This window comes from Natator depressus, chromosome 2, assembly GCF_965152275.1.
Source record: "Natator depressus isolate rNatDep1 chromosome 2, rNatDep2.hap1, whole genome shotgun sequence".
Taxonomy (NCBI): Eukaryota; Metazoa; Chordata; order Testudines; family Cheloniidae; genus Natator; species Natator depressus.
In genome coordinates this window covers 101,873,048-101,897,276 of record NC_134235.1, presented here as the reverse complement: position 1 = coordinate 101,897,276, position 24,229 = coordinate 101,873,048, and the positions used below count along the sequence as shown (strand labels likewise).

General features: G+C 39.3%; 1 protein-coding gene across 1 annotated transcript in view; it reads right to left on the bottom strand.

Moving 5' to 3' along the window:
- CTDP1 (CTD phosphatase subunit 1) overlaps positions 1 to 24,229 on the bottom strand; it is a 168,657-nt gene that overhangs the window by 73,308 nt on the left and 71,120 nt on the right. The gene's annotated exons all lie outside the window — the stretch shown is intronic.

Genomic DNA, 24,229 nt, shown 5'->3' with positions numbered 1-24,229 from the left:
CTAGTGATGCAGTCTTGAGCAGAGCTCATTCGCTTTAGCTTCAAGTCAAAGTAAAACCATTAAGGAGCAAACAAGCCAACTAATGACAAAAGTCAAGAATGGAGTAAGAGTGAGGAGAACCTCACAATCTCAAGACAGACTGTGCTCCCACCAGACTTGAGCAGAATCCATCCCCACTTATCTACACCTGAAAATGCATCAACCCACAACTACTGCTGGGAAAGAGGAAGAAAACATGAAAGACGACACTTGTCAAAACACCATAACTAGTTCTATACTGTGAATGACCACAAACATATGGTATCCTTTCGCCTCTCCCTTTTCCCACTGCCCCAAGCCTTTGTGGCCGTTCCCTGCACATTAGCCGCAAACAGGCAAACAGTCCTTTCCCAGACTGGAAGAGAGTGTCCTTCAAGTTGCATAGCCTGAGCAAGAGCAGCCTCAAGCAAGCATATAGCCCTTCTCTATATGGGGGTTAGGTTTTGTATTAGGCCTACAGAATCTTTCAGAGAGACCTGGATATGAAGAAATTACTTCATGGAATATAAAAAAACTTAAATACAAGTTTGCATTTATTATACAAGTCCATTTGGACTGTCCATCTCCCAAATGAACAAGAATTAGCTGAGAAGTGACACCACAGTCATGCAAGTGAATTATTATATACAAGCAACCTGAATAATTGTAGAGACTTAAGAATAGTCTCATCACCCATGGCAGTTCTCGGAGTACTCAGGACTGAGTGTCACCTTGTTACCTATCCTGCCTCCAGCAATAGGGAGACTTGCTTGTAATTTTACACTGAGTTAACAGAGGCATAACATACAAATCATTGGAAGTGATAGTACTGCTCTACTCTGCGCTGGCTAGGCCTCTGCTGAAGTACTGTGTCCAATTTTGGTCACCAATGTATAGAAAGGATGTAGAGAAACTGGAAAGGATCCAGAGGCGAGCAACAAAGATAAGCAAAGAGATGGAATGCAAGCCACATGAACAAAGGCTGAAGGAACTGGGTATGTTTAGTTTGGAAAAGAGACTGAGGGAGGACATGATGATAGCGGTCTTCAGATACTTGAAAGGCTGCCACAAAAAAGGTGGAGAAAAGTTGTTCTCTCTTGCCACAGAGGGCAGGACAATAGTCAATGGGTTCAAACTACAGCACAGCAGATTTAGATTACATCTCAGGAAAAAACTTACTAACTGTCAGAACAGTAGGACAATAGAACAAACTGTCTAGGGGGGTTGTGGAAGCTCCTTCACTGGAAGTTTTCAAAAGGAGGCTGGATAGCCATCCATCTTGGATGGTTCAGACCCAACAAATCCTGCATCTTGGTAGAGGGTTACATTAGATGACCCTTGCGGTCTCTTCTAACCCTTATGATTCTATTCTGTGGTCAAAACAATCACTGCTGGACTATGCCAGCCCTTACTTTTCCTTTCTAGTTAATAGGTATACCCAAGTCCCCAAGCCCCTTTGAAGTGTTCACCTGTAGCCACTGAACACTCACAGAAATACCAGACCTGCTGTTTCCCAAGGGAACACTGTACATGCCAGCTTCAATAACTCAACTCAGGATAAGCACTTAACTTAATATCATAGCACTTGCATATATTTATTGATTCATAGATATTAAGGTCAGAAGGATCATTATGACCATCCAGTCCGACCTCCTGCACAACACAGGACACAGAATCTCACCCACCCACTTCTGCGAAAAACCTCTCATCCAAGTCCTCAAATCGTGGTTTAATGACTTCAAGTAGCAGAGAATCCTCCAGCAAGTGACCCGTGCCCCATGCTACAGAGGAAGGCGAAAAACCTCCAGGGCCTCTTCCAGTCTGCCCTGGAGAAAAATTGCTTCCCGACCCCAAATATGGCGATCAGCTAAACCCTGAGCATATGGGCAAGATTCACCAGCCAGATACCCAGGAAAGAATTTTCTGTAGTAACTCAGATCCCACCCCATCTAACATCCCATCACAGGCCAGTGGGCCTATTTACCATGAATAGTTAAAGATCAATTAATTGCCAAAATCATGTTATCCCATCATACCATCTCCTCCATAAACTTATCTAGTCTAATCTTAAAACCAGATAGGTCTTTTGCCCCCACTGCTTCCCTTGGAAGGTTATTCCAAAACTTCACTCCTCTGATGGTTAGAAACCTTCGTCTAATTTCAAGTCTAAAACTTCCCAATGACCAGTTTACATCCATTTGTTCTTGTGTCCACATTGGTACTGAGCTTAAATAATTCCTCTCCCTCTCCGGTATTTACCCCTGTGATATATTTATAGAGAGCAATCATATCTCCCCTCAACCTTCTTTTGCTTAGGCTAAATAAGCCAAGCTCTTGGAGTCTCCCTTCATAAGACAGGTTTTCCATTCCTCTGATCATCCTAGTAACCCTTCTCTGTACCTGTTCCAGTTTGAATTGATCCTTCTTAAACATGGGAGACCAGAACTGCACACAGTATTCCAAGTGAGGTCTTACCAGTGCCTTGTATAACGGTACTAAAACCTCCTTATCTCTACTGGAAATATCTCGCCTGATGCATCCCAAGATCGCATTAGCTTTTTTTCACGGCCATATCACATTGACAGCTCACAGTCATCCTATGATCAACCAATACTGCAAGGTCCTTCTCCTCCTCCGTTACTTCTAATTAATCCGTCCCCAGCTTATAACTAAAATTCTTGTTATTAATACCTAAATGCATAACCTTACACTTCTCACTATTAAATTTCATCCTATTACTATTACTCCAGTTTACAAGGTCATCCAAATCTTCCTGTATGATATCCCGGTCTCTCTCTAAATTGGCAATACCTCCCAGCTTTGTATCCTCCACAAACTTTATTAGCACACTCCCACTTTTTGTGCCGAGGTCAGTAACAAAAAGATTAAATAAGACTGGTCCCAAAAGTGATCCCTGAGGAACTCCACTAATAACCTCCCTCCAGCCTGACAGTTCACCTTTCAGTAGGACCCGCTGTAGTCTCCCTGTTAACCAATTCCTTATCCACCTTTCAATTTTCATATTGATCCCCATCTTTTCCAATTTAACTAATAGTTCTCCATGTGGCACTGTATCAAACGCCTTACTGAAATCTAGGTAAATTAGATCCACTGTGTTTCATTTGTTTAAAAAAATCTGTTACTTTCTCAAAGAAGGAGATCATGTTGGTTTGGCATGATCTACCTTTTGTAAAACCATGTTGTATTTTGTCCCATTTACCATTGACCTCAATGTCCTTAACTACTTTCTCCTTCAAAATTTTTTCCAAGACCTTGCATACTACAGATGTCAAACTAACAGGCCTGTAGTTACCCGGATCACTTTTTTTTCCCCCTTTCTTAAAAATAGGAACTATGTTAGCAATCCTCCAATCATACGGTACAACCCCTGAGTTTACAGATTGATTAAAAACTCTTGCTAATGGGCTTGCGATTTCATGTGCCAATTCCTTTAATATTCTTGAATGAAGATTATCTGGGCCCCCCAATTTAGTCCCATTAAGCTGTTTGAGTTTCGCTTCTACCTCAGATATGGTAATCCTCATTCCCTTTTGTCATGCTGCCATCATCCCGAAGATCCTCTTTAGCCTTAAAGACTAAGGCAATCAAGAGAAATCAAGCATAAGTTTATTACTAAAGATTCAACATAAGAGATAGTGAGTAAGGATAATGGAAACAGAAGGGTTATATATATATAAAACAAAATCATACCATGCTTTCTAGAGACTAACTTAACAGGCTAACCTCTATGCTAAGTCAGTCTTTTGTACTGTCTTCTATCAATATTGGCAGAGATCCCTTTTTCATTAATGTAAACACGCTGTTTACTTCCTAAGAGGAAAACTAAAGGTGTGTCTTTTTGCCTTCTGTTTATATCCCCAAACTTAATTGTCTGTACCCTGAGTCAGGATAACCCCCTGGCTTATTTTCCAGTGTGCTGCTGCCCCATTTATTTCACCTCCCATTGACTTCACATATGGGATATTGAAGCCGCTGTGTTAACTCACAATGCTTTGCGTACATGTTAACAGAGAGGTGAAGTAGTATCTTTTGTCTCACAGAAAATCTGTCAACTCTGCCTTGATATAGACTAACCCCTCCCCCCAATTTTCAGTATACATATCTCCTTACATAGTATCTGTACATAAATTTTACAACAATATTAACAACCACTGTGATTCTGGCTTTCATTTAAGACCTCACATGATATTATTTGTTGAACCAGAATGTACATACCAGGATCAAGATACTGTTGTTAACACCATTGCCAGTTGCCATTGAGGGGTCCATGGGTCACATCACCATTAATTTTTTTCAAATTTCTTTGTTAATTCTGCATCCTCATTTAAATTATGGCAGCATCTCGGAACCTCAGTAAAGGATCAGTTACCTTACATACAAGGCACCACAAAGACAAGCATCAAAGAAGACGGTCTCTGCTGCAGACAGCTTACAATATATATCTCAGACAGGACTCAGCAGGGGGATGGAAAGAGACAAATAGAATATTTCAGAGAGAAAGCATCAATTTATTTACTGTAGTGCTCCAAATGAACAGGAAGATTTGGAGCTAGTTTAAAGTTATCTGGTCTCTCTCTTCAATCCATAACGTTGCTAAAATCATGGATTGAAGAGAGAGACTGGATTTCTGGCTTATTACAACAATCCATAACCCATTAACAACCCATCCAGATGCTTTTTCTCCCCTCCCTTACTTTCCTCCCTATCAATAGAGGGGTGTTAATTTTACCTTGAATGTCCCTTGAAATGTGTGTTAACTATTTATGCTAAACAATCTGTTCCATCTTGCATCGAGCTGTGACACTCGAATTAGCTTCCCAGACCTAAAGAGCAGGTCTTTGTAAGCTCGAAAGCTTCTCTCTCACACCAACAGAAGTTGGTCCAATAAAAGATATTATCTCACCTGCCTTGTCTCTCTAATATCCTGGTCTACAACAACACTGCATACAAGCAAGACTGTCAAAATTAATACTAATATAGTTTTATAACAGACAGTACATGCACATGAACAAGCAAGCACAATGGACACAATGCGGCATAAACCACTGGATAAGCAATACAGTCCTCTTTGCCATTCAGTAGACCATTTTAACACCATTTCCTGAACTGAATTTCACAAGATATACTCTGACTTTGCTGAAAAAAAGCCATCTCAGTATGGAACTGATGCAGATGGGGAAGACTGAGAAAAAGGCGAGGATCAATGTTGCTTGAAAATTTAAAGGATGAATGAATGGTGCTCAGAAACTTGTCTGAAAGTATTAAATTAAAAACTGACCTAGAATTAATGGAACATTTGCATAGTTTAGTCAGGCCACCACATACTAGTTAAAATAAACACTGACCCCAGTATATTTCTCCAGTGCTTTAATTGCATGAAGCATAAAGTAAAGACAGTGTTACATCTGTCAACTTTTATTTATAAATAAATGTAATGTAGTGTTTTTTTTTTTTACTTTTGTTGAGTTTCTCTCCTTGTGCATTCTTGAGGCCATGAAGAAACCGAATATCTCTGCCATCTTAAAGATGAATGAGGCAGTGCTCTGAAACTGTGTCTTTTCTCGGTTTTGAAGAAAAGGACTTTCAGCATTCCTCAAAATAACTTTGCCAAATTAACTTGAGCTATACGATTACCTGACATACTCAGAATAAGCCAAAGATTTTTCACTATGTCAAAATTTTCAGAATTTTAACGATCACTGAGAGCACAAAGCAGCTAGAGTTCTCCCTTCTCTACCTTGTGTCTTCCTATGCTTTCTACCTTTCTTCATTCTACTGAATGTCAGAAAGGCCAAGACACCACAGACCACTTCCTCTGAGAAATAAATGAGGTTTCAAACCAATGGAGCATTTCTGCTATGAATAGCAATGCATTTTTATATAGCACCGTACATGTCCCTTAAAGAGAATAATTTTGGTGTTGTATGTGGATTTTCTTAGACTAGTCCTCCTTAAAAATTATCAGATCTCTTTTGTATGGGGGAGGGGGTGAGGAGTTGAGGGTTATCCTTTAAAAGGGTGTGGTCTATTTCTCTGGAGCTCTTTAGATTTCACAACCGAAGGTGAGCTGCAAAGGGAAAGTCATTGGAGATCAACTCCCCCGGCACTACCTTATACAGAAGACTGGTCCTGATTGTTCTTCGGCCAAATAGCTTCACTGGCAAACAGCTTCATTTGTAACTTTCAGATATCCAGGAAAAAAATCTTTCACCACCTCTTGATGCTGTCTACTCCGTGAAGTTCCACCTCGAATAACTGAATGCATCTGCTAGGGTAATTGTTACTGCAGGCTTGCAGCATTAAGGGAGGTCATACTGGACATTGCTCAAGTCTAAACGTCGAGGCTTCTCAGAAAACTAACATATGAAAGAAAAACTAAGGAATGTTGGGACAAAATTTTACCCCATGTTCAAGTCAAATAACTCTTGTACAGTTAAAACCATTGGACAGCTAATGAGAATTTTTCCTCAAATTCATGTGTGTTCATTTCATGGATTTAAGAAAAATCTGGCATATCCTATCAAGTGCAACTGGGATGACCTGGTTTTTTTCCCCCTCCTCAAGAGGAGGAAAAAAAGCGTCTAACTGATTTACAAAATCCAGCAGCCTTAAGACTCAATCATTATCCTACAACTAAACCAAAGAGAATTCTATAACTACAGACAGCATCTCCTGAAACATAATAGATAATCCAAAAACAATCAGGTTGTAGAATTTACCCATCTCAATACCTTGGCAGATCCAACTTTTCCCAATATTTCTCTTTTGAAATTTCTGTTATTTGCTTTACTTTAACAATCAGCTTAAGCAGTTTACACTGAAGTAGTTGAGTTTAATATTATTTAATCAAAAAGATATTTTGAAGCAGTCTTACAGTCACATGACTTTTGGGGGGACAAAGTGGGGGGAAAATGAAGATCCTAAAGATAAAGAGTAACTATTTGTGCACTTAAAATGAAGACAAGAAGTGCACAAACTGCCATTTATTAGAAACAGTAATTTCATAAGCAAAAGAATAAGCAGGTTGCTTTTTAGAAGCTACTCAAGTTACAAAAAAATAAGAACTTTCTTTGTATATTCATTATTTTATTTTGCTCATCAATACCTGCTGAATGTTGTCACAAACTGCAATAAATTATATTCTCTTTCAATTCATTCCCAAAGGGTATAAACTATTACTGAAGTGAAGCTTCAGAAACACTTAGAAATTGCTACTTTAGCCTGGAAATCTTTCAGAAGAACTACTTAGAATTTATTCAAGCATTCTATTTGTTTATTAAGGTATTCTATTAGTTTTGAAATCCTGAAACAAAAACAGTGTATGAATTGATTTCCAAACACATTTCTTTTACATAAAGGTGATCTAAATAATCCATAACTGATTTTCGTTTCAACTGATAAACACTCCCCCAATACAAAAAAAAATTAATAAAAATAGATAAATAAAAAGTGTTTATCCAGTAAACACCAGAAAAACGCCAGAAATGGTTACTTGTATTTAAGGGCTTGTGTTCATGAAGCAGTAATGCAAACTATGGGGGTGGGACTTCTAAGGCGCACTAATGTGCTATGCATTAAATTGGTCTGTGTAGACCCTGCTGGCATGCACTAAAAATTCCCTGGTGCATTGTAACATAGTACTGTTAGAACCAGGGCTATATTAAAATGCATTAGCAAACACTGTGAACAGATTTCTCATTACAAGAGGGAGCCTGGAACTTTCCCCTTCCCCTGATTTTTGGACACCTACATAAAAGTCAAAACTTGCTAAAAAATAAACCCTGAAAAATGAATAAACCTTGAAAAACAGAAGCCTTGTCCATAACTTAAGACCATCATTTATGCGCACCTCATATTTCAATTAAAAGGTAATACTGAACATCCTATAATGCTCAAAGTTGTCCAATTATTAAATGTTCAGTGTGCCATATCTGAAGCCTGTATAATTCCTCTTCAATAAAGACCTACCTGTGGACTTTGTCCCACCATGTATGTGAGAAATCACAATTTCTTCACACACAAAGATATTTTAAATCCCCAATTTCTACTTTACTAGAATATGAAGATCTTGGCCCTTTTTTTACCGTCAGCAGTAATTGCTATTTACCCTAAAGAGGAAGGCAGGGTCAGGCCAATCATATATGTTATAGTCAGGATGTATGTTTAACGCACCTCTCTCTGCCCTGACTCCTTCTGTGGCCTTGAACACAATGTACCTGAGCCAAAGCCCACTGAAATAATGGAAAAAGATTCCCCATTGACTTCAATGGATGATGAATCAGGAGGAGAGATACAGTCACTTTGCTCCTTTTCCCTTCTTGCAAGCACATGGTGAGATTTACTTACCTTATTAAAATGAATTTCAAGATCCAAAGCTCCAGGTACTACTACTAGCATAAATGAACCAATCCATTAAGCAAGAATGTGCAATATATTTTTCAAATGTGTCATACAGAATTTGCACAAAAAAATACCCCGAAGTACCCATAGCACAAAACTGAAGAATTTCTAAATGTTTCCTCTGATATATGAAATGATTTAAAGCTCAGTTATGGAAACCAGAAAATGGGAAGCCTCAATGAAAAAGAAAACGGTGTACAAAATAGAGAGAAGTGTACAAAAAGACTTGAGCACCTGCAAAACTGGGAAAAGAGGAAAGTTATACCTACAATGTAAACACAAGTTGTTTACATTCTTAATCATTATTTTCCTTGTCATTCTGTATTTTGTAAGAATACACTAAAAGCCAGAATTCTGCCCTCAAGATGCATACATACAAGACCTACTGACTTCAGTGAGAGTTATATGCATGTATCTGAAAGGAGAGTTTGGCCCTTGGATCTCAGTTCTCAAAATTTCCTATAATTAATTCCTCTTAACACATTTCTCGTCCCCCCCCCCCTCCATTCTAGCATTAACTGAACACAGTGAGAAACGTATGTGCCTATGCTGACTTCCCCTAAACAGAAGTCTTCATGTTCAGCACCACAGAAACTATGCTTTGAAATTATATTCTACCCTAGCATTTTCTCAACTTATGTTGGTCAGTGAGAACACATTACAACGAAATACATATGTTAGCTAATATCACTGTATTATACTTGCATAACCGCTGTTGAAAAAGTAATTTTACTGTATAACAGGAGTGAAATGTGTGACATGCAAGTTGGTGGGTGGGTGCAATGAGGATGTTTTAGGTTTTGATACACTGATTAATCCAGCATCTCTAAAGAATATGTTCAAATCAGAACTCTGATCACATTAAAAGGATTATTAATCTCATCCCCAGGGGACAATATGTGTATACAACAGATTCATCAAAATCTAGCACTGTTTTAGAAACTCATAGACCTACAATGCTCCCTTTACTGCAGTCAGAATAGAAGTACATTGCTTCAGCTACATACGACAGTTTGTGCAGATCTGCCTATTCTACGACTGCTTCTAGCCATCACTTAAGCCAAATATTTCTGTGGCGAAGCAAGTGATATGTCAGATATTCATGCTCAACCTCCAGCTCAGGCACAGATCTCCTAACATCACATTTGCTCTATTACAGAGGGGACAGAGAACACTGGATACAGCTACTGTACCATCACACACAGACCAAATCAAAACCAACATGAACTTTGATACAATAAAGTTATTTTAAAAAGATCCAACATGAAAGTGAATACAGGTAGCCTTAATTATTTCATTAAGCTAGCAATATGGCTGTGCCCAGAAAGTCACTCATTTTGGGACTTCATGGTGACAGCAGTTTCTTCCTAACAGTAGAGGGCTCCAGCCCTAAAGCTCTTTATAATCCATACCTATGCACAGTCCAAATAATCTTGATAAATGCTGACATTAATTAGAATTCCTGCAGTTCTAAGAAGTTCATACCAAGAAAGAAAAAAGATGAGTGGATAATTCAGTAAAATATTACTCCTTGAGACAGGCAAATTTGGCCAAAAAATGAACGCTGTAAAAACAAGCAAGGGGAACAATACATTTCTTCAAAAATTGCTCAATTAAGCAAGCAATTTTATCTGTGTGTAATATCAAAGTCAAAGTAATTTTATGGTATGGGATTAAAAAAATGATTTTTCCATGAAAGCCTGATTAAACAAACATTAACTGTGTATGTTATGACGTTATTTAATTTATAAGTAACTTGATCTAGTATCTAACAGCCTGGCCTTGAGCTTTTACTGACCAAAAACTCTAACACATTTTCAGTTTAAAATTTCAATTAATTAATCTACTACAGACTGGTATAAAACATGTTTTCTAAAGTAAATGTTTTGAAAGCTATTGTCTTCTTTAGGTTAAACTATATTGGAATAATTAGTATACTTTAAAACAGAGCAAAGTAAATTAGAGAAAAAACACAAGCAGACAACTAGCAGACCAAAATGCTACTGGAACAGACATGCTGGAGTTAGCCTGTTTCAATTGAGTAGGGTAACAAACACACACACACGGTAACACAGTGATACTCAGACCTCAGTGGTTCAGGAACCAAATTAGTGATCAACATTACCCAAAAGAGCCACAGTATGTGAATTCATGGTTTCATTTACTATATATTTCTCAGCAAAATCTCAGCAAAATGACAGACCACATATTCTACAATTTGTTAACAACACAGTAAAAGCATCCTGATTGGTTAATAACTTAGATGAAACACTGTGTGATTTAATTATTAACCAATATCATGTGCTGCAAAGAGCCGCAGGAGACACATTAAAGAGCCACCTGCGGCTCATGAGCCTCAGGATGAGTATCAATGGGTTAAACATCATAATCTACAAGTAAACAATTTTTGCTACTCTGTGATGAGACGCAGGACCATAATACTATATTAGCTGAACATTTTGCAAAGTGCTTTAACACGGCTCAGGCTAGCGTTGACAGGGTTAGCTGCATTCAGTTTAGAAGTTATAGCCTAAGTAGGGACATATGCTAAAGCATGGTTACTGAATTCCGTTTCAACAGAGTTTTGCCTCATCTTCATTGGAGAAACAAGCTGTGCTTAAACAGACTTAAAAGCTTCACTTTAAAGGTCTAAGGTGGAAGGCACCAGGCATAGAGTTCTATCATCAATCAAAAACCAAGGTGGCAGGGTAAACTATCCTCAGAATACAAAGAAATTGTTTTACCTTTAGATGTGTGACACGAGGGTTTTAGAAAAGAATATTCAATAAACCATTACTTTTTTACACTACTTATTCTCTGGGAGGCACCCATTAAAGAGAGCTATACTTCATTTTACATATAATAATGAGATTTTTTATTAAAAATGAAAATACTGAAAAGTCAGAGCCAAAAGTGATTTTGTGCCACATAATCAGAACACTGCTAAAGACTAATTGGGGAAGCATCTCATGTCAGAAGATAGAAGCTATACAGCAACCTTAGAAATCCACAGTGAAGTGTGGGGTTCACTGCCTTAAGTAGCATTTTGCCAGCAGCATAACAGCACACATACAGTGAAGATTCTTTAAAAAAGCTCTCTCCACAAATGAGCTAAAACCAGGTATAAAAACTCCAACGACTTTCTTCCTGACAGAATGACATCAAAAAGGTTTTCAAAAGGTTCCACATAACCTACAGATTCTTCAGGGGTGCAATTTTGAAAGAATTGTAGAATACCTGTAATTTGCCCCCATGCTATTTTTTTATTCACCAAGTTCAAGAGAAGAATGGGTTTTTATAAATGCCTAAACAGAACTTTATAGAGAAAACAGAAACCCTAACTGGAGCAGGCATTAAGTATACTATGTTATTCTTTACTAAAAGAGACTGATTTTTCTATTTGTATAAACAGAGATGATATTTTGGTATTTGATGTGAAATGAAAGCAGCTATCACATCTATTTCCTGCTTTAATGATTAAAAACCTGTGAACACATTTTGGTACTTCAAAAATCTGTTGCAAGAATATATTCAAAAGCCACTTTGCCTTGAGCATGGTTGAGCAAAGATGCCCTGTTAAAAAACCATATTGAACATTAAAACTGGCAAACCACTGAAAAAAAATCTGTGGAGCCAGGCCAGTAAATTGATACACTGCAGACAAAAACTTGCTAGGATAACAGTGAATAAATCTTTCAAATGCCAGTTACCAACTCAAACTGTACTACGGATTTGTCTGCACTGCATTTGTTTCCTAACTTTACTTATTTCAATTGCCATGATACTGACTTCTAATTCCATTCTCCAGTGTTTTTCATTAGACTGATTTCTAGTGCCTAAAGATGATCAATGCTGATTACTGGAATATATAGTCAATGACCTTTTCCAATTCCCTTAAGCTGAAAAGAAAGTTTGCATAAACAACTATTAGAACTAGTCTAGATCCAGTCTTCTCTAATGTTCTGAATCTCTTCAGAACTGAACATATAAAATATCTGAAAGCAAATAACTTCTATTCCACTGTCTACTTCTCCCATGTTCCTCCATCTCCCACTCTTATGGGTGGGTAGTGATCGATCCATCAGGGATCGATTTATCGCGTCTCGTCTAGATGCAATAAATCGCTCCCCGATCGCTCACCGTTGACTCCAGAACTCCAGCTCGCGAGAGGCAGAAGCAGAATCGACGGGGGAGCGGCAGTGGTCGACTCGCCGCCGTCCTCATGGCCAGGTAAGTTGACCTAAGATACGCTGACTTCACCTATGCTATTCGCGTAGCTGAAGATGCGTATCTTAGGTCAACCCCCGCCCCCAAGTGTAGACCAGGGCTAGGTTTTCATTTTTTTCTTCTACAGGTAAAATCACCACCTTTTACATTCCTAAAGACTTAAATGGTGCTTTTACAATTGTTGCATCCCTTAATTTCTTTTTCTCATTGTTACTCAAAATAAGCTGGGATCTTTCCTTTAGACATTGGGTTGCAGTTGATGTACTTAATTGTGTTCTACAACTTCAATTATCACAGTTCTCTCTAATAATCAAAGGAGAAAAATAGGTGTGATAGCCAGTCTGACATTATACTTTACAAGCCACCAAACAGCAAAACATTCTTTAATCCTGTGTAGAACTACAAAAATAAAAAAGTCTTAGCCAGAAAATAATTAGCAGCACATCGTACTTATTCCCACAACAGTTTAGGCAGTCTATTTTCATTACAAAACTGATGTAAATTTTCTGGTGCAACTGCTAACCACATGAGCTCTGTATATGCAATGGGGTATTTGGATGCCAAAGTCCTAGCACCATAGGTTTAACATTTGTCTATCATATACTTAAAGTGACAGCCAATTAAAATATTGATACAAAGAAAAAAAAACAAATGACATTTATAGTCTTGCATTACTAAAACTTTAGGTAATAAAAGCTGAATACTGCACGTTGTGAGCTGGCTGGAATGGACACACTAGGGAGAGAAATGGGTCTCTGATCAATGTCCATACTATGCAGACATCAAGCTTTCCTACACAGGAAGCTGACAGACAAGATGGGCTGAAGACCCCTAGACTTGGCTAAGTTCAGGGACCATGTAAGGGAAGGAGGCTGCAGAAGGGGACCTTTCAAGAAGAGAACTAAAAAAGGAAGAGAGCAGGAACATGGGAGGTACTGGAAGTGCTTGAGCAGAAAATGGGAAATACAACTGGTTCCACCAAATGTCTAGACAAACCAATAATCTGAACAACATAAATAACAGCACAAGCTACACAAGTTGTTTTGGCAAACTTACTTTCATGATGGTTGTCATGTTGCCTAGACAACCCATAATTGTCTTCAATGTAGCCCATTGCATTTATTAACTTTGAGACTCTGCTACATGCATACTTCCATCCATTCTCATCCTGCCTCCTTGAAAAAAATTCAGACCACTTCACCCAGAATTAAGGCAATAACTTAAAACATGGCTCACACCTCCAGAAGACCAATGGGTCAACTGAAAGAAGAGTTAACAAGAGCAACGAAAATTTGGTTCTCCTCTGCACATTCTTGAAGCTAACCAAGTTAACAATTTATAGAAAGTAATCAAAAATTAATTTCTATGCAATGTATAGTGTACTGTATTTTAAGAAGCCATGCATAATGAAATTTCTTGTAAGAAACATCTGAAGTCAGAAGTGTAAGAGCAGATTTTTAATAGCCATAGTTCTGGATAAGTAGGCTCCTACCAAATTCACAGCTGTGAAAGATGCATCATGGACATTGAAATCTGGTCTCCTCTGTGAAATCTGGTCTTTTGTGTACTTTTACCACACAGTAAAATCCAATGCCATTATATACATAGTTACAGGTTCCAGATGTGATTATTAGCTTGTTTCAATATAAAGAAAGGTCATGAACTTGACAGGATTTATTGATTGACACTTGACAGCAGCAAACACTCAGGGCTCAACTCACTGACTGGTAGATATGGGTATCCAGGGTTGTTTTGTAGTATAGTGATTTCAACTGATAACCTACTGGAAGACAAGTGAAATTATTTTAAAATGAGTGTCCAAAGTAAATCGAAAACCTCTACAATCATTACTGCAGCGGATCGTGTGAAAGAATCTGGAAGCCAAATTCTACGTACCGATGGTGACAAACTGTTTTGTACAAGCTACAACGTTTTGCGGGATCGCACAGGGCAAGCAATGATTCAATGCCACTTAGACTCAGAAAGCCATCAAAACAGAAAGGGTTGCAGACAGTGCACTGCTGGGAAACAAAATGAATCCTCTCCCCCTCCCCCCTCCCCCCCCCCAAAAAACCCCCCAACCACCCCAACTTATTCTCTTTTTAAAGAGAATGACCGAGAGCTGTCATTTAGCTACAATGGAACTTGTGGATGCATTTGCAAGTGCAAATATATTGCTGGAAAAACCTAATCACCCAAAGCTGTGCAAATTCATTCAATGGAACATATGAAAAAGGAGCTGGTTACCATGTGCAAATAATCTATGACAGAACTACCTTCCAAAGGTTTCTGTGAAGGTGCAAGTTTGGTAAAGTTGATAAACTGCTCAGCTACATGAAAAAGATCTTTAAACACTGCCCTAGCTGTATCTTTGATACAGGCAATACATTGCAAATAAGACTGAAATGGGGGAACAAAAAATTGCATTTCCCCCAGAGCCAGTAATTACTTGTTGGACTTCCTGGTTTTGGGCTGTACAATACCAGTTTTAATAGAACTTTCAACCCTTCTAAACAATGAGCTGAATGAGGAAATTCAGTTTGTTGTCAAGAATGCCAGAGGACTGATGGACTTAAGTTGGTTTGAATCTTGGCATGTCACAGTCCACAAAGCGTACAACAAAGTAATGGATGTACTGTTCTGGGCTGAACAGTCAAACAAAAATCACTCTGATAATGTTGAGTTAAATGCCAGTGCTCAGTAGGTGTTTTCTTGCATGGCTAAAGCAGCTCAGACAATATTACTGCTGTAGGGAACAGTCAAGCTACGTAGGAAAAAAAATCAGATCAAAAGGTTTCAACAAGTTGCAGCAAGGTTCCTAAAAGCTGTGCATATTTCGGACCCTGCACAAATGCACCTGTTGATGGTGGATTTAACATCTCAATGCAATTCCTGGCTTTGACAAGAATCGTAGGCTGGAGATTCCTGCTTACAAAAATATTGCCAATGAAACGGAATGTACTTTGTCTGAGCTACAGTTTTGGAAGTCAGTGGAAGGCGGAATCCCCCACCTCGCAAGGCTAGCTCGTGCTGTCTGACAATTCCAATGAATTCCTTGGATTCAGAGAGAACAATGTCTAAACATGGAAAAGTGTTTTCAGCGCAGAAACAGGGAATGAAGACAGACAGTTGCAGGATGGAAAAGGAGTACTCATGGCACTGTAGAGACTAACAAATTTATTTGAGCATAAGCTTTCGTGAGCTACAGCTTCTTCATCGGATGCATTCAGTGGAAAACACAGTGGGGAAATTTATATACATAGAGAATACGAAACAATGGGTGTTACCATACACACTAAGGAGAGTGATCACTTAAGATGAGCTAATACCAGCAGGAGAGCGGGGTGGGGGGGGTTGGGGGGGAGAAAACCTTTTGTAGTGATAATCAAGGTGGGCCATTTCCAGCAGTTCACAAAAACGTCTGAGGAACAGCCGGGGGGGGGGGGGGGGGAGGGAGGGAGGGGGGGATATAAACATGGGGAAATAGTTTTACTTTGTGTAATGACCCATCCACTCCCAGTCTCTATTCAAGCCTAAGTTAATTGTATCCAGTTTGCAAATTAATTCCAATTCAGCAGTCTCTCGTTGGAGTCTGTTTTTGAGTTGAAGAATTGCCACTTTTAGGTCTGTAATCGAATGACCAGAGAGATTGAAGTGTTCTGTGTCTGGTTTTTGAATGTTATAATTCTTGACGTCTGATTTGTGTCCATATATTCTTTTACAGAGACTGTCCAGTTTGACCAATGTACATGGCAGAGGGCCATTGCTGGCACATGATGGCATATATCACATTGGTAGATGTGCAGTTGAACGAGCCTCTGATAGTGTGGCTGCTGTGATTAGGCCCTATGATGCCCTGAATAAATATGTGGACACAGTTGGCAATGGGCTTTGTTGCAGAGATAGGTTCCTGGGTTAGTGGTTCTGTTGTGTGGTGGCTGGTGAGTATTTGCTTCAGGTTGGGGGGGCTATCTGTAAGCAAGGACTGGCCTGTCTCCCAAGATCTGTGAGAGTGATGGGTTGTCCTTCAGGATAGGTTGTAGATCCTTGATGATGTGTTGGAAAGGTTTTAGTTGGGGGCTGAAGGTGATGGCTAGTGGCGGTCTGTTTTCTTTGTTGGGCCTGTCCTGTAGTAGATGACTTCTGGGTACTCTTCTGGCTCTGTCAATCTGTTTCTTCACTTCAGCAGGTGGGTATTGTAGTTGTAAGAATGCTTGATAGAGATCTTGTAGGTGTTTGTCTGAGGGGTTGGAGCAAATGCGATTGTATCGTAGAGCTTGGCTGTAGACAATGGATCGTGTGGTGTGGTCAGGGTGAAAGCTGGAGGCATGTAGGTAGGAATAGTGGTCAGTAGGTTTCTGGTATCGGGTGGTGTTTATGTGACCATCGCTTATTAGCACCATAGTGTCCAGGAAGTGGATCTCATGTGGACTGGACCAGGCTGAGGTTGATGATGGGATGGAAATTGTTGAAATCATGGTGGAATTCCTCAAGGGCTTCTTTTCCATGGCTTCAGATGATGAAGATGTCATCAATGTAGCCCAAGCAAAGTAGGGGCATTAGGGGATGAGAGCTGAGGAAGCGTTGTTCTAAGTCAGCCATAAAAATGTTGGCATACTGTGGGGCCATGCGGGGACCCATAGCAGTGCCGCTGATTTGAAGGTATACATTGTCCCCAAATGTAAAATGGTTATGGGTGAGGACAAAGTCACAAAGTTCAGCCACCAGGTTTGCTGTGACATTACCGGGGATACTGTTCCTGACGGCTTGTAGTCCATCTGTGTGTGGAATGTTGGTGTAGAGGGCTTCTACATCCATAGTGGCCAGGATGCTGTTTTCAGGAAGATCACCGATGGATTGTAGTTTCCTCAGGAAGTCAGTGGTGTCTCGAAGGTAGCTGGGAGTGCTGGTAGCATAGGGCCTGAGGAGAGAGTCTACATAGCCAGACAATCCTGCTGTCAGGGGGCCAATGCCTGAGATGATGGGGCGCCAGGATTTCCAGGTTTATGGATCTTGGGTAGCAGATAGAATACCCCAGGTCGGGGTTCCAGGGGTGTGTCTGTGTGGATTTGTTCTTGTGCTTTTTCAGGGAGTTTCTTGAGCAAATGCTGCAGTTTCTTTTGGTAACCCTCAGTGGGATCGGAGGGTAATGGCTTGTAGAAAGTGGTGTTGGAGAGCTGTCTAGCAGCCTCTTGTTCATATTCTGACCTATTCATGATGACGACAGCACCTCCTTTGTCAGCCTTTTTGATTATGATGTCAGAGTTGTTTCTGAGGCTGTGGATGGCATTGTGTTCTGCACGGCTGAGGTTATGGAGCAAGTGATGCTGCTTTTCCACAATTTCAGCCCGTGCACGTCGGCGGAAACACTCTATGTAGAAGTCTAGTCTGTTGTTTCGACGTTCAGGAGGAGTCCACCCAGAATCCTCCTTTTTGTAGTGTTGGTAGGAAGGTCTCTGTGGATTAGTATGTTGTTCAGAGGGGTGTTGGAAATATTCCTTGAGTCGGAGACGTCGAAAATAGGATTCTAGGTCACCACAGAACTGTATCATGTTCATGGGGCTGGAGGGGCAGAAGGAAAGGCCCCGAGATAGGACAGATTCTTCTGCTGGGCAAAGAGTATAGTTGGATAGATTAAGAATATTGCTGGGTGGGTTGAGGGAACCATTGTTGTGGCCCCTTGTGGCATGTAGTAGTTTAGATAGTTTAGTGTCCTTTTTCTTTTGTAGAGAAGCAATGTGTGTGTTGTAAATGGATTGTCTAGTTTTAGTAAAGTCCAGCCACGAGGAAGTTTGTGTGGAAGGTTGGTTTTTTATGAGAGTATCCATTTTTGAGATCTCATTCTTAATCTTTCCCTGTTTGCTGTAGAGGATGTTGATCAGGTGGTTCCGCAGTTTCTTTTAGAGCGTGTGGCACAAGCTGTCAGCATAGTCTGTGTGGTATGTAGATTGTAATGGATGCTCCATACTCACATTCAATGAGATTTGAAAACAATTTTTTTCCCCACCTGCTTTTGTAAATTTAAGGGGTCTACGGGTTTATATTTTTCCTTTAAAATATACATATTCATGCTTTCTTTCAACACTGAAATTTAAGATTTTTTAAATTCTATGACCGTGAAATTTATGAAAAGGGACAGTGAATTTGGTAGAGCCATGTGTGTAAGTGAGCTCAAGGCAACTGTCATTTTACAGTAGATACACATCCATCTCATCCAATTAATATTTTAACCTAACCAAAGGGCTAGTAGTCATGGATATAATAGCGGTCATTAAACTGAGGGAAATGCTGATCCTTAATTCACATCATGTTAGTTACAGCTACATTTACTAATTTAGAACACAAAACGGCAAGTCTTCTGATTACTACTATCTATAATATGCTTAGCAGGATGGAAGTAGTAGGGACAGCAATAAAATGGACCAATGAATTACAACTATTTTTCTTACATTAACCTTTGTATAAGGGGTATGCACAAGTACTTGTTAGAAACAATAAAACATGGAGAATGTTTTGCTCAGCTGAATCATTGTGTATACGTAAATCCATTTTAATATAAAATGCACATTTTGTGATGTATTCTTTTGCAGATTATGGTTTAAATTTTCATCTGGTGTAAATTAGTGCATCTTCACTGAGTTTGGTAGGAGACAGAAGAGATGGAGGGTTTAGTGTGACTAAGTTTGCATCCAATTCTCCCCTTCCCAGAGAGCCCTGTCTGAGAGGAAGAGAATTTTTTTTTTCTTTTTTTTTTTGCTGTGGGTAGCAGAGAAGACAATCCTAGAGATGATGGATGGAGCTGACGAACTCAAGGGTGGGAGGTGACAGCAGCAGCAAAAAGGGTTCTACCTCCGGTAAATAAGGAAGTGAAATGCTTACCCGACAGGTAGGCTGCACAGGACCAGTTATTCCAGAGTATGGTAATTGCAAGGAGGGCTCTGCTGGATGAGAATGCAGTGGAGCCAAGGAGAGGTTTGGCATCTCCTTTCTCCATGAGACCCCCCATCACTGGGCTTCCCTATAAATGTGATCAGCCAAATCATCCTGGAAGCTCCTCTGGGGCTGGTTCTCTTCTGATCTACAGCGCTGAAAGGGGCTGCTGACAAGTGGTGCAAACATCTGCTTCATTATCTTCTGCTCCCATTTCAGTCTGGCATGGCTGTGACATCACCACACAAGCTAGGGAGTGGAAAGTAGGAACTTCTGCCCAGAATGGACTCCGTATTGATAGCAAGAGAACTGAGGTATCGGAAGGTCATTTTCTGCAGCTGCTACTAGGAGACAAAAGAACAACTGGGAAGATTGCTTCCCTGGAGGCTGAGCAGGGAAATGGGATGGAAAATCCTGGCTTTGATAGCTTGCCTTACTGTCAAATGAAAATTCATTGTACAAACTGGTCTCACAATGAGAAATACTCTTTACAAGTAAGTGAAAGGGCTGTGAGAAGACATGGTAACAAAATGTGGGTCTTAAAAAAAAAGTGGTTTCAAGGGGTAAAAATCTGAACAAAGCTGTTTGGGCTGAAAGCCACTATTCAGTTGCCTGATAGATATCCATGCAAACAGCCAAGTAAAAACCATTGCAGGCAAATGTGAAGCCAAGTTCTATCAGCAATGAAATTTTGTGCAACAAGCATACAGGTTATCTATGGCATCACAAGACAAGAGGAGAGTAAGATAAATTTTACTTGATTAAATAAGGGTAACTATTTAATTGTATACTTGATACACTTCACAGAAATCTCTCCTAGTGCCATTAAATAGAAGGACAATCTTAAAAGTATAGTTTTCTTGATATCTAAGAGGCTTAGAAACACTGGTTTGAAAAGGACGTGATAAACTTGGTTTCTAAATGTACAAGGATACTGGTAATCTTGTCAAGTATTGGTAATTTTACTACTTCTTGCTTATTTAATGTAAAAAAAGATCTGTACGTGACAGCTAAAATAGAAAAGATACTTATGATCCATATGAAAGAAAAGGCTGGGTTTTGGAGAAGGATTTTTGGGGGAGGGGGGTAGGAGGTGGAGCTGTTCTTAATGTACCTGCTCTGAGGAATCAGAAGTGTAGGAGTGGAAAGAACCTCAATAGATCATCTAGTCCAGACCCTTGCACTCAAGGCAGGACTAAACAATACTAGACCATTCTTGAGGGGGGCTTGTCTAACCTGTTCTTAAAAACCTTCAGTGATGGAGATTCCACAACCTCCCAAGGCAATTTGTTCTAGTGCTTAACAAACCTGACAGTACGTTTTTCATAATGTCCGACCTAAATCTCCCTGGCTGCAATTTAAGCCCATTGCTTCTTGTCCTTTCCTCAGAGGTTAACAACCTTTTATGCACTTGAACACTTATGTTCCCTCTCAGTCTTCTCTTCTCCAGATTAAACAAACCCATTTTCTTCAATCTTTCCTCATAGGTCATGTCTTCTAAACTTTTAATTATTTTTGTTGTTCTCCTCTGGACGTTTTCCAATTTGTGAACATCCTTCCTTCTTGTTGGGATGATACTCTACAGCTATGTGCATTTGCTTTTCTACTGCAAACAAGGGGAGGAAAAAAGTTAGTTCCATAAATCTATTTGCAATTAGTTGCAAGAGAAGCAGATTCCTCCATGAACAGACTTTACTAACTGAAGTTCTTTATTAGTTACAGTGAAAAAATTCTTGGAGGCTTAAATGCTTAAAGATAATCCTAATCTCAACAACACTTTTTTTTTTGCACTAGAACAACAAATTTCCCATGCTGTCAAACACTGCACATTTAATTCACTTTGATACAGAGTGCATTTCTTTTTGATGCATTCTTTTTCAAGTTACAGGGAGATCATTAGGGGTTTAGAGGTAAAATTCCTACAGGTCATTTATCATCTTAAATTCACTTTTAGTAGTTAATTTTGGTTCATTTTGATTTTCCTTGTCCTTGCCTCCACTTCCTAGCTACACACCGGTGATCTCTGATGATTTCTGTAAGAGAAGCTGATAGAGCAGAAGAAAGAGCAAAGTTCTTTGCTGTTAGGCTGGACCATTAACAGGCAGTGTCTTTTCTCAAGAGCTGTGCTTTCAGTGTTCAAATTCCACCATGTCTCCTGCATGCCACATAGTATCATCACATGCACACACATATATATGTAATACTTGTCAACTCTGATGTGTATGCATGTGAAACCTGGACTGTGTATAGACGCCATGCTATGAAGCTGAATCACTTTCACAAGGGCTGTCTGAAGAAACTGATGAGGATAAGATGGCAAGACAAGGTTCCAGATACTGAGGTTCTCATACAGTATTGATCTTAATGGATATGTTTCTATAATCTTTAAGTCTTACATTTTTCTGTACAAACATTCACCCTGTAGTTCAGTCACAACATTCAGAAGAAACACACACACTTTTTAAAAGTACTGTTAAGAAATGGCAGTCTATCTAATGAAAAACTACAGAAAAGATTTTTCAAACAAACACTGAAGGAGTTATCAATAATACTCAGTAATCAACTAAAAGAGATAAGTATCTCAATTTAATGTGTGCTGTAAGAGAACCAAGAACTACTAATGGAAAACTGCAGAGTACATACTCTTGTTTGTAATGCACCTTGAACTCTAGAATACATTTAGCTCTTCCAGAATACAAAGAATAGAAGAAAACTTTGAAGTTTCTAATGTTTCATTCATGTGTCACTTGTAACTTTGTAATTTAAACACGATAGAGCTGATTACAGGCATTTCTGTCATTTCAGGGCATTCTGAAATCCTTCAAGTCATTGAAGGAATCTGGATCATTATCTGAAGTATTAGACCAATCTCCCTGTATTATGCTTTCAGTACAATCAGTACTTTTCCATAATAAGTACCGTTACTCTACACCTCTCCCCACAAAATTACTATTCCAAATTCAGCACAAAAATGTCAGAACAGAGGTTATGATTCTTTGTACTCCTGATGCTTTTTAATATCATATTTGGCTTAACCAGAAGATCAGCTATGAATAGCACAGGTGAGAAGGACCAAGTGACACAACCAGAAATAAATGGCTGCTTTGGATTGGAGAGGTGACTACACTTCCTTACAATGACTCTTAGACTTCGCACAGAATCACATTTGTTCTCGAGAGCATTGCCTGTTCAAGTAATCTCATCATCAGGGCTCCTACAAGGAAAATCCAAGCAATGGAAGATTAGCTGTGTCATCTGGGAGCCAGATGTTGGAAGAAAAGTTTAAGTTACCTGATGAAACATGAAACAAGAGACCCTCAAAAGTAGTCACATGCACAGGAACAGGAAAGCAAGCAATGCAGTCCATATTCAGAAAAAAAGCTACTCCTATCACAACACACTTATAAGCAGCTTGCTCTTGTCAGATGACCACTATTCAGCCCTTACATTGCACATGGAAAAATATAGAAGCGTGAGGAATGAACATAGAGAGTTTGGAACAGTCACTTCAGAGATGGTCCAAGTAGTAAGGAGTCAAGAGAGGTTCTCTAAGAAATGACTTAACAGAAAATTCTACCCTCAGCTATCACAAAGTAAGCTACTTCACTTTCAAGGCCCTTTTATTGCCTATCCCTACCCCACCTATCATCTGTCCTTCATGCCTACCTCCGCCCACAATGCCAGCCTCCATCACACACTTGTTAAATTTTCCAACATACTTGTTTGAAAACTGCTTTCTCTCATGCCATCCCTCATGCTTGGAAGGAGCTTCCTGTAAACATCTGCAAAACTGATACATTATTCTAATTCAAAAACCTCCTAAAAAAATCCAAAAACTTTTTTGCTGTGATGCCTACAAAAAGCTTAACAGCTAAGCTGGTGGTGTACTGAGCTGACCAATGATGACCAATAGTGTCTCATTGTTTCCTTGTTCTTCCTTCCCCCCCGCCATCCCCAGTATGTGTGTCTGTATCCATCTGTCATCTCTTGTCTTACACTTACATTGTAAAGTTCTTTGGTGCAGGAACAGTCCCTTTACTGTGTTTGTACAGCACGTAGGACAATGCAGTCTGGGTCTTTAACTAGGGACCACAGGTGCTATAAATAATATTTGATTATTTGAGAGAACCAGCAAACAAATGTGATGTAAACGGGAGTCTTCATTATACTTTTCAATCCAGCATGCAAAAGGAAAGGCAGACTCTTGACCAAGCTGTATGGAAAATATGATATCCATCTCTAAGATGGCATTCCAAAGACTCCAAGCAGAGATGGAGTTGCAAACAATACCAGTCCCAACTAATGTCAAAAAACTATTATTTAATATATACTGCCCTTTTATGTTTACTGTTTGATTTGTGATGCGAACAAGAGCTGGAAAATTAAGTTAAAGGAGATATTCTCAGTGCATTTAATGAATACACATCTTTCGCTCAGGGGTTGGCATCTTAACCTTTCACAATACCCTCAGATGGTAAATTCAGTTTGTAACAGTTCATTGTAATTATTTTGTAATTAAGAACATTATCTTACTGCCTTCCATGAAGTGGCCTTATTTTTTTGCATCTGATCCATTTTGCCATGTAATACTCATTGTTTTACACAGCACTTTTTTTTAAAAAAAAGTGTAAAT